Source organism: Saccopteryx leptura, chromosome 4, assembly GCF_036850995.1.
Source record: "Saccopteryx leptura isolate mSacLep1 chromosome 4, mSacLep1_pri_phased_curated, whole genome shotgun sequence".
NCBI classification, from domain to species: domain Eukaryota; kingdom Metazoa; phylum Chordata; class Mammalia; order Chiroptera; family Emballonuridae; genus Saccopteryx; species Saccopteryx leptura.
Window position 1 is genome coordinate 202481668 of NC_089506.1, and position 12066 is coordinate 202493733.

Genomic DNA, 12066 nt, shown 5'->3' on the forward strand with positions numbered 1-12066 from the left:
CCCATTCTCTCTCTCCCCCTCTCACACAGGCACTGAGGGTAACGCAGTTGATTTGAGCATCAGCCCCAGACAGGGGTTCCAGGTGGATCCTGGTCAGGGCACGTGCAAGAGTCTATCTCCCCTCCTCTCACTTATAAACAAACAAACAAACAAACAAACAAAACACAGTGTTATATGTGAATCTGAAAAGAAACGGGATGTAGTCCTGCCCTAGCCACACAGCTCAGTTCATTAGAGCATTGTCCAGAAGCACAGAGGTTGCCATTTCAATTCCTTGTCAGAGCACATTCAGGAACAGACTGATGTTCCTTTCTCTCCTTCTCTCTCCCCTTCTCGCTCTAAACTCAATAAAACAAACTTTTTTTTAAAAAAAAAAGGACAGAAATGGGTTATAGTCCAAATCAATAGTCCAAACAAGACATCACAAATTATTATGGTAGCAAGTGTCACTACAATTATGTACATCTATATTTATGTGCATTTAAAAATCACAGGGGCTATTTTTATTCTCCAAGACATTAAATTTCTCAATTAAAATTTAGAGTATTTCTCCTTTACATCTTGATTCTAGCTTAATGACAATATACACCAATCACTGACTCCTTCAAAAATGGTTTGTGTGTCTACCACGAATGTCCCAGTATCATGTTAGTTGCTAGGTGTAAGCTGGTAAATAAAACGCTCTTGGTCCTGGTCTCAACAATGTCAGCTTGCAGTGAAGACCATTCACATGAAAAGCAATCTATATTATGAGAATATGCATTTTATATGTACGGAAAGATTAACTGGCTTTTTATTATGTCAAAGAACAAAGAGTAGGACAATAACAAAGTTGGTGTGTTTCATGTAAGATCTTTCTTAAATCTTATTTGATCAAAATAAAATCTAAAACAAACAAAATTATAGCAAACATTCATATCAGAAACAGGCAAAATCCTTTGGACAGATGAGACTCAACACCAATATTCATAGGTTTATCATGAGAACACATATTCTCATAGTTCATGTAACTCAATATTCCATTATCCCCCAAGTTTGTAAATTTGCTTCTGTATGCTATTCTGCAGTTGGTACCCACGTTTTAAAGATATTAAGAACTTGAAGGGGTCTTTTGTTTTGTTTTGTTTTTTGTATTTTTCTGAAGCTGGAAACAGGGAGGCAGACAGACAGACTCCTGCATGCGCCTGACCGGGATCCACCCGGCACGCCCACCAGGGGGCGATACTCTGCCCATCTGGGGTGTCGCTTCTGTTGCGACCAGAGACACTCCAGCACCTGAGGCAGAGGCCATGGAGCCATCCCCAGCGCCCGGGCCATCCTTGCTCCAATGGAGTCTCGGCTGCGAGAGGGGAAGAGAGAGACAGAGAGGAAGGAGAGGGGGGTGGAGAAGCAGATGAGCGCTTCTCCTGTGTGCCCTGGCCGGGAATCACACCCAGGACTTCTGCACGCCAGGCCCACGCTCTACCACTGAGCCAACCGGCCAGGGCAAGAACTTGAAGTTTTTAAAGCTCCACTATAAATAAATAAAAAACAGGCACTGCTCTCTATAGAGGAAAACTTTCAGTATCCAGAACAATTAGTTCTCAATAATTTTAAAATATTTATAATGGGTTACAAATTATAAATATTTTAACATTTTCATCACATTCAAAGTCCAAGAGTGTCTCACTTACATGTAAGAATCACAGGTATGTTCTCAATTAGGAAATTCTTCATGTAAAAAATCACATGAAAGAAGTTTCTGAAAACATAAAAAGTTTATTCTAGTCCACGGACTGGTGAAAATTAAAAAGATTTAAAACTTAAGTGTGGGCAGGGGTATGGAAAACAGGCCCCTCACGGACTCTGCTGGGGGCCGGGGTAAGGTGGGGTGGGTGGGTACTAAACTCACAGCCATTATAGAAGGCAGCTTAGCCATATGGATCAGCACTCAAAATGTGCATAATCTTTGACTAAGCAGATATACGTCTATAAAAAGAAATGAGTAACTACACAACAATATAAGTACAGGGTTGATCAACACACTATTATCTATTACCTCCTAGGAACAAGGGAAATTTTTGTCATCAAAGGAGTGATTAAATAAATTGCATTGCCTCAAACAATAACATATTAGGTAGCCAGTAAAATGACCATGTATGATTATGCATGTCCTTTATAATCATGTGTAGAGATGTATAAAACATATTGTTGCATTAAAAAAAAAAGACCATATATAGTGTAAACCAGTTTATTTAAAGATTTGTATATAAATACTTCCATAGTCATAGATTCCTAAAAGTATGTTCACCAAAATATTAATGGCAGTCACTTCTGGGTGGTAGCAGTTGGGTGTTTACTTTTGTCATTATGTTATTTATACTGATAGAAGTTTTTTCTTATTATTTTAATAAGAAAATAAAACAAATTTTCATTTAAGAAAAAGTGCTGCTGTGTCACCAGAAGTGGCTTCAAATCACTTCAACTCCCTATTTAAAAAAACAAAGTTTTCACTGAATGTTGCAAATATATACATATAACATATATATATGATCATCAAACAGCTGTGGGTTTCTACCTGCTAGATCTCCATCTCAGTAGCACACTCTAAAACAAGGAGATAATGGGAAGGTAAGTGACCTTACTCAGACAGCACAGTCCCTGGCATTCACCTTAAGGACCCAGGGTTCCATGGGCTTAAATGCTCCTAAAACAATCTCCCTCTAACATAAGAAAGCAGGTTGTGGAAAGGAATTAAAAACAATAATAATAAAAGATGTTTCTTTTTTAAAAAAATTAAACATTTAAAAAGCTTACCTTTAGTCAAATATTTAATTATTTTCTTGTCTTACATTTCTTAGCACCTTTATTGTGAACCTGGAGGAGGAAAAAAAAGTGAAAATTACTTTTTATCAAATACCTACTTACATGCCAGGCAGGGTGGTCAAATACAGCCTTGTGGAGAGCATGAAGTCCGAGATAAATCGGAAAGAACAAAACAGCCGTCAATAAAATGGGATAGTTGGGAAGGAAAGTGTGAGTTGCAAGTGCAATTAAGTAACTTCCTAAATTTCTCAAGGATCTATCTAAATAACTATATTCATAAACAGGCTTAAAGCCCTGAAGCAGGTGAAGAGCTGGGTTGTTAGGCTGAGAACACCTGCACCTGACTCCCACTCTACCACTTCCCAGCTGTGTGCTCCTTCAAGCAAGTCCCCAGGGCCTCTGTGATAGGCTTTCATATAATAAATATTTGCCTCTCACCACATGGACCCCAACATTATTATATTATTGAGAAATGGTATAATCTTGTCTTTAAGGGGCTTAGAGGGTACTGGGAGAGAGATACGAGTTACCCAGACACATAATATAAGACAAAAGAAAGTCGATTGTTATTCATTTATTTAACAAATCTGAGAATCTATTCAGTGCCAGGTATTTTTCTGGGCATTATCTAGTGGACAGGATGGACACAGTTTCTCTCCTCACAGTTTCCAGTCTATAAAGGGTCACGCTATCGGATAGGTGTGCTGCACGAGGAGACAGTTAATGTTTTTACTGGGTAAGGAGCAGTACGTAACTGAACTGGTAGAACTGGATAGCAGAACATTCACGACAGGAAGCACAGGACATCTGCGTAGCCTCACTGTCAGGGTGTGTCCCAGAGGGCAATAAGGAGCATGGATAGAAAGCAGGACAGAGAGAAATGCTGGTCTGAGCCTTCTCTGTTCTCAAACATGCTGATTATTACCCTGCTCGAATGGAACCACTTCAATTTGAGTATCTTTTATTTATTTTAATTTCAATTCTAATACCTTTTTATTGTTTTTCTTCTTGTTTTTTCCCCCCACTTTTAAAGGTGAGAGGGGTAAGAGACGGAAAAAGAAAAAAAACGACAGCAACCTCCGCATGTCCGCATTGGCGGCGATGGAGGAAGTGGCATTACACGATGAGCTTTCCATGTGCTTTTTTAATTCTCCCAACTTTCTAACAAAGACGGAATTGCTCCTTTTACAGATTAGGAAACTGAGACTCAGAGAAGTCAAAAACAGATCCCTGATGTCCACAGAGCTGATAAAGACATAAAATCAAACTTCAAGTTTGGTTTTCAAGTCTGTTTTTCTCTTAGGTAAAAATGTATACGGGATTTTGCAGAATTTAAAGTCTGTGAACAGTGACTTATAACTTCAGGGTCTATTAATTTCTGTACTTACACAGAAATAAACAGCCTCCATACACACAATCAAAACCACTTAGAAAAGATAAAGGAAAAGTGCACTTAAAAAAGCAACAAAAAATACTTAAAATGACTTTAACAAGAAATGGGCAAAACCTGTATGAGAAGAACTTTAAAAGCTTTAGAACAGTGGTTCTCAACCTTTCTAATGCCGTGACCCCACAATACAGTTCCTCATGTTGCGGTGACCCCAAACCAAAAAATAATTTTGGTGGCTACTTCATAACTGTAATTTTGCTACAGTTATGATTCGGAATGTAAATACCTAATATGCATTATGTATTTTCCGATGGCTTTAGGCGACTCTGCTGGGGTCACGACCCACAGGTTGAGAACTGCTGCTTTAGAAGGATTCAAGAGTAATCTCAAATTAAAAACTATACAATGTCCTTGGATAGAAAAACTCAACACCAGAAAAATCGATTCACTCTATGTTAGTTTATAAATTTAACACGAATTCAATTTTTTTAAAAAGAGTTATCTACACACACACACCCCCGAACAAGACAAAGTGATTCTAAAGTTCACATGGAAAAATAAAGCAAGAATTGCCAGGAAAATAAAGAGCAACAGAGAAATTAGCTTTATAAGATATTAAAACATTTTACAAAACCAATACTGCTGCATACTGGTGTATAAGTACACAGACTAATGGAATAGAACAGTAAGTGAGAGGTGTACCTGAATACAACAGCAAGTTGTATTGTATTCTGAAATGAACGGGTAAGATAACTGATAAACATGGAAAAAAAGGTTGAATCTATACATCACCTTTGAACATCAGAATAAATTCTAAATGGATCAAAGATTTAATTTTAAAATGAATACATAAATGTACTAAAGAAAACAGGAGCAAATTCCAAATTCTTGGAAGCCTTTCTGTGACTCAATCCAGACAGCACAAAAGATTAGCTACCTAAAATTTAAAAATACAACTTTTGAGCCTGCTCTATACCAAAATACATGAAAGTAAAAAAAAAAATGACACTGGGGGTGCAACTCACATCACAAAGGGCTAATCCTCTAATTTACAAGTAGAAATTGATTAGAAAGAAAGCAATAAAAAGGAAAAGGGCAGAAATAGTTCACAGAAAAGGAATTAGAAATAGCCTTTAAGTACAAATATTGATCAACTTATGACCTATGCAACTTATGACCATTTGACTTTACAACCACAATCGCTAGCCACTACTGCTCCACGTCTGGCAGCGCAAGCATTGCCCAGCTTGGCGTATGACAGTGCGGACCAGCTCTGGCAGCACTACGATCTCCGCGTGCACCATTTCAACTGTTATCCCAGACTTGGTACAGCAATTTGTGTTTTGTGTCTTGGATATTTTTCATCAAACCCCTCCCAAGATGTCTACCAAGAGGAAATTGTCTTTGCAAATATTAAACCAGTTGCACTGGTAATGCAGTGTTTTACTTAAACCTGACAAATGTAATAATAAGAAACAAAATGGTGTAGAGATGATACAAATAGCATAAAATGAACAAAGAAAATTATGATATGACAATAATGAAAGAAAATTATGATAAAATATGACTTAAAGATTTTTATAACATCATTTCACAGTACTGTACATATAGCCTACTCAACTTACGACCAAATCATGTTACAACTGGTCTGTCGGAACCAATCGTGGTCGTAAGTCGAGCACTAGCTGTATATGAAAAGATGCCCAACTTCATTCATAATCAAACTAATGCACATCAAAACTACACCAAGTGATCATTTTTCACCTATCGAATTGATATAAATCCAAAGGTTAGTAAACAGTCTGTTGGAGAGGCTATGGAGAAACAGATGCTCTGATCCATTATTTGTGGAGGTTCAAAATGGCACAACCCTGAAAGAGGGCAGCATGTATCAAAATTATAATTGCACTGCTCACTTACCCACCAACCCTACTTTGGGAAAGATGTCCCACATAAACAGAGACACCTCACATACACAAAATGATATGTGTACATTTATTCACGCCAGGTTGTCTGCAATTGTAAGAGACTAGAAAAAAACTCAAATATGCATCAGTGAAAACTAGTTCAATAAACTACGGCACAGGCATTAATGGAATATTCTGAAGCTGTTAAGTATTTGTTTTCTTCACACTAATATGGCAAGATCCCAAAGATATATTAACTAAAAAATGCAAAGTTGTAGAATAATTTACATAGTATGCTACATTTTATATAAAGAGGGAGTGTATACATAGTATACCAGTATTTGCTTTTATCTACACAAAGAAACAATAGACATCTATAAGAAACAAATAAAAGGGGTTTTCTGTGGGGAGAGGGACACAGGTTTGACCAAGAGAGTTGTTAGACTCCTCAAAATATGCTATTTTAATATTTAAACCATATGAACATTTTATTTATACAAAAAGAATCTTAAAGTGTTAAAAGTGTAACTCATAGGAAGAGAAAGAGAATCAAAGTCAAAATCCAACAAGCATTAAAAAGATTTTTCTCTGAAATTAGATATTGACAAGTAATTTTAGTGTGGACATCACTAAAATTTATAAAAGACTGTAATTTTTCTTCTTCAACAAAGCTAAAGCATATGACTATAATAATTTATTTGAAAGTTATTTGGAGGGACGAGAAATTAGAAGAGAAGAAGGTGCACCGGAAAGGATGCTCTAGACCAGTGGGTGGCAAACTCCTTTGTTAACAGAACCAAATATCAACAGTACAACGATTGAAATTTCTTTTGAGAGCCAAATTTATAAACTTAAACTATATAGGTAGGTACATTGTTATTAACTTAATTACAGTGGAGTATCCTTTGTGGAAGAGCCACACTCTAGGGGCCAAAGAGCCATGTGTGGCTCAGTAGCTGCAGTTTGCCAACCAAGACTCTAGTCTAATGGTTGTCCTGGACCAGCAGCATCAGCATCACCTTAAAACTTGTTGAAAACGCAAATTCTCTGAACCAGAAATCCTGGGAGCAGTAGGTAGCAATTCCTATAATACACACTCAAGTTTAAAGTCACTAATCGGCACTGGCCAGCTGGCTCAGTGGTAGAGTGTTGACCTGGCGTGTGGATATCATGGGTTGATCCCTAGTCAGGGCACACAGGAAAAGTGACCGTCTGCTTCTCCACCTCTCCACCCCTTCTCTCTCTCTCTCTTTTCCTCCTGTAGCCATGGCTCTGTTGGAGCAAGTTGGCCCCAGGCACAGAGGATGGCTCTATGGTCTCACCTCAGGCGCTAAAATAGTTCAGTTGACGAGCAACAGAGTAACAACCCCAGATGGGCAGAGCAACACCTGGTAGGGGGCTTGTGGGAGTCTGTCTCTCTGTCTCCTCGCTTCTCACTTAAGGAAAAAAAGAGAGAGAGCGCAAGCCAGTAATCGGGTCCAGTGCTTCCCACACATTCACCTGCATCACTTGGAGGGCCATATTCAAATGCAGATTCTGGTTAAGTATTCAATAGGTCTGGGGTGGGCCACAGAGTCTGCATTTCTACCAAACTCCACAATGCTGCTGATTTGGGGACCACACTTTCAGAAAAAAAGGCTGAAGTCTACCTGCAGAAAAACATAAGCAGTCTCATGTGGTTGAGTTTCCTATGAAACCTGTCCTCAATATCAAATGGAAAAAAATCCTTACACAGGTTTCCTGGCTAAGAGATACTGAGTAGCCTCTCCTATAAATGCTGTACTTAACACACAGGAAATATATTTTCAAGCATATTTCTTATTAAAAACAACAATTATGAATTACTGAAATGTAATTTAAAGATGTCCCATTTGAGAAAACATTTTTATAAGGGGACCTACAAGACTTCGAAAATGATAAAAATCAAAGAACCACATTGATACATCTGCCTGGTTATACTGTCTGATTAACTTTATGGCAAACACCTTAACCATATCATTTGCTCTCCATGAAAATCACCAAGCAGTTTGTTTCTTTACAAATACTAATTCTCCATTTGTTCTACGTGGGAATAATTCTTAAAGCAATCTTCCAAGTGAAGAATTCTGGTTTAAATGGAAAGATCTAGACATGTTGTGTATCTTCATCTTGCAAATCATTCCCCCTTGGATCAAGTTTTTGGTGTTAAATGTTAATCAATGTGCTGAAATTTCTATATATCCCCTATTTCACTGGATTTAAGATGCCATCAATTTTCAGACACAGAATTATTTTATGTACCACTAAGAAAAGTTGCCAATTGTTTTTATTTTTTTCCAAAGTTAGAAGCCGGGAGGCAGTCAGACAGACTCCCGCATGCGCCTGACCAGGACCCACCCGGCATGCCCACCAGGGGGCGATGCTCTGCCCATCTGAGGCATTGCTCCCTCTGTGGCTGGAGCCATTCTAGCACTTGAGGTGGAGGCCATGGAGCCATCCTCAGCGCCTGGGCCAACTTTGCTCAATGGAGCCTTGGCTGCAGGAGGGGAAGAGAGAGATAAGAAAGGAAGGAGAGGGGGAAGGGTGGAGAAGCAGATTGGTGCTTCTCCTGTGTGCCCTGGCCAGGAATCGAACCTGGGACTTCCACACACCAGGCCGATGCTCTACCGCTGAGCCAACCAGCCAGGGCCCAAAAAGTTGCCAATTTTAAGATACCACTCCATCTTAGATCTGCATCTTAAAAAATCATGGATATTGTTTAATTATAAATCTCAGAGGTATGTACATAACCAAGTACTCATTTTTATCCATATAGGCATGGATTTCTACCCATTCAGCAATATGTTCCCCACACCTAAAAACTGGAACAGGTTTCATATCTATATGCAAATCATATTATTTGGTTCAGTTTTGTACCAATGAATATAGAAAGAATTAGTAATTTTTAATTTATTGATTTTAGGGAGAGAAGGAAAGGGGAGGGGAAGAGAGAGAAGAGGGAAGGTAGGAAGGGGGAGAGGGTGAGAAAGAGTGGGGGAGGGGAGAGGGGGAGAAAGGATAGGGGGAGAGGGGATATGGAGGCAAGAGAAAGGGAAGGGGGGAGGAGGAGACCGAAAGAGGTGGGGAGAGGGGGAAGGGGAAGGAGAGGGGAAGAGGGGGAACAAGGCAGAAAGGGAGAAAGAGGGAGAGAAGAAGAGAAGAAAGGAGGGTGGGAGGGAAACATCAATTTGTAGTTCCACCTATTCTGCGTTCATTGGTTGATTTCTTGTATGTGCCCTGACTGGGGATCAAACCTGCAACCTTAATGTGTCAGGATGATTCTCAAACCAATAGAGCTACCCGAGCAAGGCCAGAGTAGTGAATTTTTCTCTTCAAGTAGTAAAGAAAAAAATAAAAGGAATAATCTCTTTTTATCCTGGAACATGATATCACTTGCTCAATGTAATAAAAATTAATTACTCTCAATTTGAATAATTTTCAATCCAAAATTATTCGATGTATTTATTGCTAGTCAATTTAAAATATATCCTTCTACTTTGACAAGTCTTTACTTAGTGTCTGTTTACATTGCACCTATCAAAAGTAACAACCAATGAACACTAAACATCGTACAGCAAGAAGTAATTTATCCATTCAACAAAAAGGAAAAATAAACTCGCTTTGTATATTTAACAAGAGTTGAAGGAATTTATAATGTTCCATGTAGCTATATGATAGTCTGAGTTGAACTTTCTTAACTCAATTTGCATTTCCCCCTAAACAGCATGACTAAGTTTCAAGGGAAAAGTCAATACCTAATCAATCACACTAGGAGGACAGAAGACAGATGCAATTATAGGTCATTTTAATTTTCAACTTTGTACACATCTACATTTTCTGAATTCTCTAATATGGGTATTAGTACATAGAAATGAAGGTTATTTAAAAAGTGCTTATACAATACTAATTTGTATTTTACTTAATTCATTTTATTTAATTAATTTGTATCTTATTTAATTTTATTTAAATAAATTGCTGTCCCTTCGCAATTCCATTCTAATCTCAAACTGCTCACTGATTCAAGAGTTTAGTTGTCAACATGTCTAGCAAGACTTTCCATGAAACAAGGCAAATTCTTCAGACAGAGGGACACAGAACTTGTCTCCTACCTCAGATTCTAGAATAATCAATGAACGTGTCAGCATCCAAGGGCCTGATTTATTGGTGTGTTGGACACTTCAGAAAGAATATGGAAAAATCTTTTTCCCAACAAAAATTGTGTCGGTTACATTTCTATAATAATTGAAAAGACAACGGAAACAGTTCATTAGAACAGGTCTCCGAGGGGCCGGTACTGTCTGCCACCAGACATGTTCACTTATCAGAGTGACCAGGCACCACTGGCATTTAGTGTTTGGGGGCAAGGATGCTGGACTTCACGAGACACATCGGACAGATCCACGTAATGAAGATTCATCCCAGTCCTGAGACTCTTTTAAATATCCAACCAGATTAATCACTGGAAACTGGCATTACTTCAGGACACAACACTGAAGAGGTCTGATAAGATATTATGGGAAACCCACAGTATTTTAGGTGAGTATAGGTATTGGGAGGAAAATTAAGATATAGGTGAATATAGGTAATGGGATGAAAGTCTGAAAATTAGTGACTATTTTCTTCACATCACATATTGTTACCTCAATAGACAGCAACATCATAAAACTAAGCATATCTAAACTAGGGAGATACTGGCATTGAATCCTTATATTTCCATTTTCTTTTATTATTCATAATCAATAAATGGTAGGAATCCAGCATTGTGCCTCAGAGTAGCAGTAGCAGTATTTCAAAGTTTGTGACACAAAAGATTCCGTACAATGTAATTTGAAAAAATGATATTCATGGAGATGCTATTATTACTAAATATTATTTATGTGTTGATTGAGATAGCCTATAATTTATCTTGGCACTTTACCTCTAATTTAATGTAAGCTGTTTATCATCATAAATAGGATATCCCAACACTCAGGTGTTACACTTACACAGAGTGTCCATCTACATATATCTCTGGCCCTTCTCTTTCTTGTTAGAAATAGCTCTCCTATCGAAATGTTGTGGCTCTTTAATCCAAATGCATTCATTTGAAGCAGGTGCACGCACCCAGACGCATGCTCTAACACAGTGCGTGCTACAATAATATGGCAATGCATGTCATACGTTGCTTTTTTAGTTCTCCCTTGCATTTGAATTGGGTGCATCGAACAGATTACGCGTATTTCACGATACATTTCTTTTCAGGGCAGTAAAGTGGGCTTTATAAACGTTTACTACAAAGTAAAGGGGCCTTGGTTCTGACAAGCTTGAGCACCACTGCTTCACAGAGTGTAATCACGTGCTTAAGAAAAAGCAAACTTAAAAAGTGTCTTTTGCTTAACTTAAGCAAGCCCAGGGCTCCAATATTCCAATTTCATTCGACCTGACACCCCACATCCTGCGCACGCCGAAGCTCTAAGCTTCCTTCTGCTCCCGCACAGGGTCAAACAAGAGTTCTTAACCATTTCGGGATCAATGACCCTTTGGGGGAATTCGACAAAAGCCAAGGGCCATCTATCTCCCAAGAAATTCATATGACATGCTGCATCAATTTCGGAGGGTGGGGCGGGCAGGGGCTCCCAAACACACCTTCTGCTGCCTAATGGGGACCCACGGAATAGAACTCGAGCCTTAAAGCCCTGTGAGTGGGGATGGGGAGAGGATGGGAGGCAAGGACGGCCGTGGACGCTGGAGTCAGTGTGCCTGGGTTTGAACCCTATTCCACCCCTTGCCAGCGGCGTAACTTGGAGCAGGGCAGCGCTGGAGTGGAACCTCTGTGCAGCGCTGGAGTGGAACCGCCAAGTTTCGTGCGGAGCGTACAGTAAAGGCTCAAATGCTGTTGCCACAGCCAGCTGCACCGCGTCCTCGGCGCCATACCGCCGCTGGGGGAAACTGAGGTGGGCCCCGGGC

General features: G+C 39.1%; 1 protein-coding gene across 6 annotated transcripts in view; it reads right to left on the reverse strand.

Moving 5' to 3' along the window:
* MRTFB (myocardin related transcription factor B) overlaps positions 1 to 12066 on the reverse strand; it is a 289724-nt gene that overhangs the window by 185523 nt on the left and 92135 nt on the right. For 5 of the 6 annotated variants that reach the window (XM_066382581.1, XM_066382582.1, XM_066382580.1 and 2 more), the window contains exon 2: positions 2797 to 2856. The gene's annotated coding sequence lies outside the window, so the exon portion shown is untranslated. Of the gene's footprint in view, positions 1 to 1673; positions 1695 to 2796; positions 2857 to 12066 lie in introns of those variants that run through there. The other variant, XM_066382579.1, reaches the window with a different exon arrangement.